Raw genomic sequence first — 9281 nt, 5'->3', positions numbered from 1 at the left:
CATCAAGACGTAACATTTTTTCTCTTGAGGCCATTTCAACACAAAAGTTTTTACTCTGAATAAAATGTTTGATTCCAAGTGAAAAATCATTCCAACCCAAATCTCTATTTATACTACTCTACCCAACGGCTATAAATGACTAGTTTTTTCAAATTGAAAATAGAATATTTAAAAAGAATTTGACCGTTCAACAACGATCAACAAATTTTAAATTATACCTATTAGAACTCATCATACCGGCATGACGAGTTTCTTCGGTATTAAAATAATATTTTTTACAATGTTTTTAAAATTTTATAAAAAAATAATTTTTTATTTGGATATATTAAATATATTCGAGTAATGGGACCCACGTGACACGGCCTATTAAAAAAATATCTAATGAAACTAGTCACGCCGGCATAACGAGTTCCGTGAACACTATAACATTTGTCGTAGAGTTCCGGGTGGATTATTTGCCCAATTCTACCTACGCTGCCTCTACGTTAAAAAAAATAAAAAGGGAAAGCTTCTCTAAGGCATTTTTCCCGAAAAATCACCGGTGATCGCTATATTTACCAATCTAACACCGGTCAGATTATATTTCTCAATCTAACACCTGTAGTAGTAAAGCGCACCCCCTGCCCCGCGCTATACGCTGACATGTGTTACACGTGGGTATAGCGCAGCCCCTGATTCATGCTATACGCCACGTAGGGGTATAGCGTGGATCAGGGGCCACGTTATACCTGGTTATTTGACACGTGGGGTATAGTGCGCCCCCTGTACCGCTCTATACCACAATCATCCTTATAAATACCCCCATCCTCAATCACTTTCATCACACCAAATTCTCTCAAATACTCTTTCTGTTTAAGGTATATTTTATAATATTTTTTAATATTATGTATTTAATTTATTTAAGTATTTTACTTTATTTAATATTTTACTAATATAATTCTTTTGCAGATATATAATGAAAGGCGGTCTACTTCGCTTGGATGGAAATCATATATCTCGACACTTTGCTGATACGGTAACATTTTAACGTTTTAATTTAAATTATTAGTAATAATTAGTTGATTTATTTAATGCATGATTATTAGATTAAGAATTAATTTTTGTAATTATTTATTTTTAGGAGAAGGACCGTGTATTAGATCCTTTTATTAGGAATCTTAAGTTAGTGATACCTAGCCGTGTCTTGCCGTATTTAGTAGAGGCTAGATTTGGTTACATAGGTATATATCAGGGTCACTGTAAGATAGAACCAGAACTTATTTCTAAGAGCGGTGGAGGCCGGAGACTCACACAATCCATCTTCCGTGCGGAGAGTGCATAATCACGCTTGAGGATGTTTCTATGCACCTGGGGCTTCATGTGGATGGAGATGTGATATCAGGGATAGCTTCCGGTTATTGGACTACTTTGTGTTGGGATAATCTAGGACGTGTCCCGAAAAGTTTTATCGGAGGTAGGATACCGTTAAATTGGTTAGATGCCAATTTTCAAAAGTTGAGCGCAGACGCCTCTGAGGATGAGGTTAAATGTATGCACGAGCATGCATATTGCAGTTGATAGGAGGGTTGCTGATGTCGGACAAATCGCGCAACCTAGTTCACTGCATGTGGTTGCGATATCTTAGCGACTTTCGTCTCATCGGATCATTCAGTTGGGGCTCGACAGTTTTGGCTTTGTTGTACAGGGAGATGTGTGGAGCCACTGACTACAGGTGTAATGCTATCAACGGATATCTCCTACTGCTGCAGTCTTGGGCATGGTATCGATTGCCCTTTTTATGTCCCGTTGTGAAGAAGCCATTCGTATTTCCACTACTTCTGAGGTAATTATAAAACTGATTTTGTATATTAATAATTTTATACAACGTATAATAAATTTTTTTCCTTGAATAAGTGGTCTACTGATAGGAAAAATCATCAGGAGCTACCTGATGATTTAGAAAAAAATTAGGGTGCTAATCGATCAGAAGGCTGGCACACAGGTATGAATTTTAATGTTTAAAAATCGATTTTAGATTATATAGTTATATAATTAGATTATTATTTTGATAAAAATTATATATTATTTGTTTTAGTTTGAATGAGTGCCATATTCTACTGATGATGTGAGGACGGTGATCCCACCTGAGTTGAGGGGTCCATCAGATGTTTGGATGGCGATGGTCCCTCTGATCTGTTATGCGACCGTCGAGTGGCACTCCACTGATCACGTGCTCCGACAGTTTGGTTGTTTTCAACCAATTTCGGAAGCACCTCGCAATATGGACGAGTTGCATAGCTTAGATAGACGCGGCAAGACAGATACAGATTGGCTGGTGAGGCAACATGAGTGGGTCGTGTTGTGGGAGGAACGATATCGGCGCATTCCCCGTAGAGAGCCCATTTTTGATAACCTCTTGATGTATGCTGACGGTTATTATGAGTGGTTCAACAGTAACGGGAAACCGTTTCTACTTCCCGATGATGCACGAGGACAGACCTTTTCACGACGTCGACAGAGACGTGATCCGACACAACACCATCGTCCCCCGACTCGTGGACGGAGAGCAGGTAAGTGATGTGCACCCTTTAAGGTTGAATTGATTGCCTCAACCAAGTTGGTCGTCATGTGTCCATATCGATATCCACCATCATATGTGTTCGTCCACATTTCTTTATCGATGAGGTTGATGTAATCGTATCCTTCCTCGTTCTTCACCCACAAATCTTGAAGCATTGATTCAAATGTTCGATGAAGTAGTTCGTAACCTGATCAAAAAATGTATAACTTACTAACTTGCTTTCTTTGCAAAATTAAAATGATAAAAAAATGTATAACTTAAACTTGCTTTCACTTACCCATGCGCACAATTAATTGACGCTCATCATTCTTCTTGTACCTTCCATGATAGTTCGCAGCAATGTGTCGGAGACAATACCTATGTTGGACAAAGGGTGGTTGCCACATTGGACCCAAAGACTCTATTCTTGCTTTGATCACAGCTCCGCGATCTGAAATGACACAAATGTTTTCCCTCGTGATAACATGTGCATGTAAATTTCGGAGGAAAAAATCCCAAGAATTTGTATCTTCTCCTTCGACAATAGCAAAAGCAACTGGAAGAATGTTGCGATTGCCATCTTGGACAACTGCCAATAATAAAACTTGCTTGTGTTTTCCATACAAGAAAGTCCCGTCGATCTGGACCACAGGCTTGCAGTATTTGGCAGCATTAACACACTGTGGGTAACTCCAAAAAACCCGGTAGAATTAGCTTCGATCGCGAAGAACTCGATCATTATGGTATGCATAGGAGGTTTCGAAGTCCTCAATTGTCCCAGGATTCAACGTCCACACCAGCCTAAACCAACCTGGAAGTTCATTGTAAGATGCATCCCATTCGCCATGAAGTTTGACAATGGCATTTTGTTTTGCCAACCAAGTTTTTTTATAGGAGACAGTGTACCCATACTGCGATTGTATAGCTGAAATCAACACTGCAACAGCTATATGAGAGCTTGCTTTTACCATGGGCATGATGGTTTGGCATTTCATTTCAGAGTCCAAGTTGGGATAATCTTGGTTGACCTCTCCAGCACAACATGTGTGAGGACCGTTGTATACTGTTAGTTATCATATGTTGTTTTTCCTATTCATTTCGATACGCGAACCATCCAATTGCATCCGTTTTCGCGTCGGGCACAGTAGCATACATATTTTTCGGTCGTCGATCGGTTGACTCTGGACTGAATAGAATTACGGATATTGTAATTTTTTATAGCCATCATCGCTTCTTCTTTGCTTGAAAACTCCATGCCTAAAGATAACTTACTATTATTTATTGATGAGTAATATCCATAGTCACCGAGATGAGGCATATCCGCAAATTCTGGCCCGTACATTGCACCATAATCAGCTTCATGCATGTGTGCAGGAGGGTCAGTTTGTGTCACATTTCCTGGAACTTCATCTACATCATCATCATCGGAGTTGAATTGCGGTGATTCTGGGTGAATGAATAGTCTGGTCTCAGCACCATCTGCACCAGGCTCACGAAGCGGTTCTTCTGGTAGAGATGATGGTTCCTCCATGTGCTCCATATTTAGGTCGAAGAACCTACTACTTGCATGTCTTCCCCTTGAACTAGAAGGCATATCGACATTGAGATCGAAAAAGCGTAGTCGAATGCCTCCCCTTGTAGCTTGAAGCCATCGTATCAAATGGAAACTGCACAGATTATTGCGTCGATGACATCTCCATATTAAGGTCAAAGAAATTTACAGATGAATGTCTTCCCCTTGAACTGGACGCGGTTGCCATACGGATTGTTCGTGGACCCACCTCGGTACATATCGTAAGGAGTTGCGGATGAATGTCTCCCCATTATGGCATTAAAATCATTACACATTATTGTAGTCGGGATGTCAACTTGATCAACTTATTCAGCCAGCCCATAGTGGGAGCTTAATGATTGACCCCGAACAGCACGCACTTGAACAAAATGTGCATACATCTCAATAGCGGTGTCTGAATAATTACTTTGAGCTTCAACCATCATTTGAACATCATCATTGTTCGAAAGTTCGAACGCTATATAAGTTAATGGCAACAATGATGTTGGAAATCTGTACTACAACAACGACATTCTTCTACTACTTTCAACATGAATCTTCCTCGAAATCTTCGTTATCAGCTCCTCAAGAATTATGTTTCTCTTGAATGATATTTTAACATGCTCAATTGATACGAAAACAACGCCGATTTCATCTTCTCGAATTTCACCATCATAATAAACAATAGCTGAAAGTCGCGTCATTCTTTGAGTTTCAAATTACCGCAATATTATATCTGCAAAAAAATAACTGAAACAAACCTGATTAAATAAATTATATATGAACGAAAATATAACACAATAAATTTTTTACACATCAACATAAATAATTTAAATAATATAATTTTATATTATTACTTGCACCGCAAAACTATTTCGACGTATGCTCCCGCTTTTCAATTTTACAAACATAAAAATTAATTGAAAATAATTAGTATAATATTTTTTCAAATAATGATAATGAACAATAAGTATAATTAAAAAATTATAACAAAAAATCGCACGAACTTCTAAATCAAATATGAGAAGATTGCCAGAATTATTACTCGTTGACGGAATTGTTGTATTAATTTATAAGTTGAGAGGAGAGATGCGATGAGATGTGAGAAACTTAACCGGCAGAGGAGGGTATTTATAACCATATAAGGCGCGGTACCTGCACCGCGCTATATGTAATTATTCAGATAAAGATATAGCGCGGACCAGGGACCACGTTAAATATAATTCACCCCTACGTGTTATATAGCGCGACCCCTGATCCGCGCTATACCCCTACGTGGCGTATAGCGTGGATCAGGGGGCGCGCTATACCCCACGTGGCGCTAAATCAGCATATAGCGCGATTCAGATGGACGCTTTACTGCTACGGGTATTAGATCGGGAAATATAATCTGACCGGTGTTAGATCGGTAAATATACCGATCACCGGTGATTTTTCGGGAAATACACCCTTCTCTAAAATGTAAACAACGAGTTAGTTTATTCAACTATTACTTAATTTTCTGTTTAAGAAATCAAAATATTAAAAAATTATATATTAGTTCTTAATTATGAAATTAAATCAAAAATATTTTTTTATATTAAAATATTTTTTTAAAATTAATTTAATTTACGAATTATATTTTATATCTCAAAAAAATTAATTTTTTTAAGTCAATTCCAAACGAGTTTTATTCACATTTAACCTAAAGAAGAAGAGTGGGGCCAAGCTGACCAAATCATATCCAATCTTGAAGAGGTCCAATGGCTCACATAGTGTTTGTAGAAATGGTATTAAAAAGCTAGGGAGGAGGCTATAGTTACCATATCCAATCCAGGCAGTTTGGAATGGCCAGTGAAATCAGCCTTCCCATGTATCACAAAATTGCCCGTTAAAAACACCATCCAAAGAGCAATGGACGTCACTCTTCTGTTCCTTCTCATATCCCTTCTGGTTTATCGTCTCTCTCTCTTAAAACCATGGATTGTGTGGCTCCTTGCTTTCTTATGCGAGTCTTGGTTCACTTTCAATTGGTCTATCATTGTCAGCACCAAATGGAATCCTGTGGAAATCAAAACCCCTGATAACCTTGAACGAAGGTGGAAGATCCTACATGCATAAATTGTTACCAAGTATACTGCTCATACTTCACATGCTTGTTGTCAGGTTGCGGAGCTTCCCGCTGTGGACATGTTCGTTACGACTGCGACCGGAGCGAGAACCGCCTATTATGACAATAAACATGTCCTCTCTTGTGTGGCTGTGGATATCCAGCGGACAAGCTAGCTTGCTATGTATCAGACGACGGTTGCTCCGCTCTCACCTTTTATTCTGGTGGAAGCTTCAGGATTTGCTAGCTTTGGGTTCCATTTTGTAAGAAGTATAGAATACAAGTTAGGGCCCTTTAGATACTTCTTGGAAGAACCTATATCCTCTGCAAATTCCGAGTTCAAACAAGACTGGAAAAAGATTAAGGAAGAGTATGAACAGCTTAGCCTAAAAAATAAAGGAAGCAGGCCGAAAATCAGCTCCATGTGAGCTTACAGGCGAGTTTTCTGTTTTCGGCAACATTGAAACCGGCAACCATCCAACCATAATCAAGGTAACTTATTTAAAATGGAAACAAATTATACGTATACATATATGGTTAAATTTGGAAGCACTGGACTTGTTTTGTGTAGATCATAAGAGAGCATAAACAGGAAACTGAAAGTAACCAGAAGTGCCGCATTTGGTTTACATTTCGAGAGAGAAAGGCCAAAGCATCCACATCGTTTTAAAGCAGGTGCCATGAACGTTCTGGTAATTAATTAAACTTAGATTCCCTGTCCGGCGCAGGAATCTAGTTACCTCGATATTAAATGAATTATTATTATTCTTTTTTGTTTGGTTTGAACACTAACAATGTGAGGGATACCAGCGTACAATGTCAAATGATTAAGAGTTATCTTTAAACAGATACTATCTCATACTTACCCCATATTAATAAAAAAAATTCCCTGTTCGGCAAATAATTCGTTATTACAAAAGAATCACGACTCTGGCCCAACAAAAAAAAATCTAACACATTCAGTTTCATATTATGAACTGTCGGTTCTAATGGCATTATTTTATATCTATTATATGAATATTTGTTTTAATTAATTAGATTAATTATTTAATTTTATATTTTTTCTAAAAATAGTGTAGAGTGTCGGGATTGATGACAAATGCGCCGTCATGCTGAACGTGGACTGTGATATGTTCGTCAACAATCCAAAGTGGTTCGTCAAGCAATGTGCCAACTTCTGGTCGCGAGAGTGAAAAAGCGTGGGATTTGTTCAATATCCTCAATGTTTCTATAATGGGTTGAAGGACGATCCCTACGGAAATCAGATGGTAGTTTTGTTGAAGTGAGTGCATTTTCATTCACACCCATATATCTTCTCATTTTATTTACTCAGTTATTGAATGATCTCAGTTAAAATGAATGTTATTTTTATAGTTATGTGTTTGAATAATTGTGTCTAAAGGATGTGTGTTATCAATTGATTAAATTTTTTTTAAATAAATACTATCTTATAATCAATTCATGTATTAATAAAAAACAACAACAACTCACCGATACTTTGAATATATAATAGAATTTGGGGCGTGGACTAGCGGGACTGCAAGGACCTCCTTATGGCGGAACAGGGTGCTTTCACAGACGAAAAGTCATCTATGGCGCATGGCCTGATCAAGCAGATAATCATGCAACTAACCATTCGTTAATTAACGGTATGCTATTTTTAAACGCGATTTATATTTATTTTTTATACATTATGGTTCTCTTTCTATACATATGAAATTTAGCTGATTACGAACGATGAAAAAGTTTGGGAAATCAAGAGAGTTTGGGAAATCAGCAACTCATGCATTAAAAGAGGAGAAGGGAATTCAAACTGAACTTTCAGCTTCTCTTGAAGCAGCCTTACAAGTTGCAGATTGTGACTACGAATTCGGTTCGTCCTGGGGAACAAAGGTTATTCAAAGAAACTCTAATCCAAACTAAATGATTAAAATATAAATTTCCGTATTAATTGATACACGACTTTCTTTTTTCTTCCAGTTTGGAGGATATAGGATCCATGACGGAAGATGTGTTAACAGGGTTAACAATTCATAAAAAAGGTGGAAATCAACCTTCCAATGCCATACCCGCCAGCCTTTTTAGGGTGTGCACCATCAGGGGGACCAGCAGCAATGGTTCAACAAAAAAGATGGCGACTGGCCTACTTGAAATCCTTGTTAGCAGAAACAACCCAATATTTGTCACCTTCACCGGAAACCTCCACTTTAGAACCTCAGTGTTCTATATCTACTTTCTTTCTTGGGGATTTCCTCGATTCCTCAGCTGTGTTATGCAACTCTTCCTGCTTATTGTATCATTTCCAACTCTCATTTCTTGCCCAAGGTGAGGAAAAAATGATCTATTGAGAATGTTTGATCTTGTAAGTTTCGGTAGTTGAGCTAATCAGATTTAACGATTAATGCAGGCCAATGACCCAGCTATATTGATTCCGGTCACCATTTTTGTGACGTACAACATGTTGACGCTCAGGGAATACTTAAAAATCGGCGTGTCGATCCGAGCATGGTGGATAATATGAGATGGGAATAATTACGGCAACTTCAGCATATCTATTTGGAGTTTTAAGTGTCGTTCTCAAAATCTTAGGATTGTCTGATACGGTTTTCGAAGTTACAGAGAAAGATGATCAAGGTTCCGATGACGAAGATGACATACAGTCGACAGTAAAACGAAGTTTACTTTCGACGAGTCGCGATTTTTGTGCCGGGCACGACCCTTTTGCTGGTGCACCTCGTAGCACTGCTCACTTTTTCCCTAAGGTTGACATCACTAGTTCATGATGATGGGAAAAAGTTGAGGGTAGAATTAGGGGAGATCTTTTGTAGCCTTTGGGTGGTGCAATGCTTTCGTCCATTTATGATAGGTTTGTTTAGAAGAGGAAAATTTGGGATTCCTTCCTCCACCATATTCAAGTCAACTTGCTTGACATTAGTTTTTGTTTCTATGTGTATGACTTATGGGTTGAGAATTTAGCTTATTGAAACAATATAATATTTTGTATCTTTCTTTTGGAATATCAAATAATAATAATTAGTTTTTCTCATATTCTACATACATATATGAACATAAATATCAAGTTAAAGTCCTTTCATAGCCCT

At 37.9% G+C, this 9281-nt stretch overlaps 1 pseudogene; it reads left to right on the top strand.

The window, feature by feature from the left end:
• Positions 1–5917: 5917 nt before the first annotated feature.
• On the top strand, positions 5918–9188 carry LOC120196707 (annotated as a pseudogene).
• The last annotated feature ends 93 nt before the right edge of the window (positions 9189–9281 follow it).

This window comes from Hibiscus syriacus, unplaced genomic scaffold (assembly GCF_006381635.1).
Source record: "Hibiscus syriacus cultivar Baekdansim isolate YM2019G1 unplaced genomic scaffold, ASM638163v2 tig00117034_pilon, whole genome shotgun sequence".
In the NCBI taxonomy this organism is placed as follows: Eukaryota; Viridiplantae; Streptophyta; class Magnoliopsida; order Malvales; family Malvaceae; genus Hibiscus; species Hibiscus syriacus.
The sequence above is the reverse complement of the archived record's forward strand: the minus strand, read 5'-3'. Positions and strand labels throughout refer to the sequence as shown.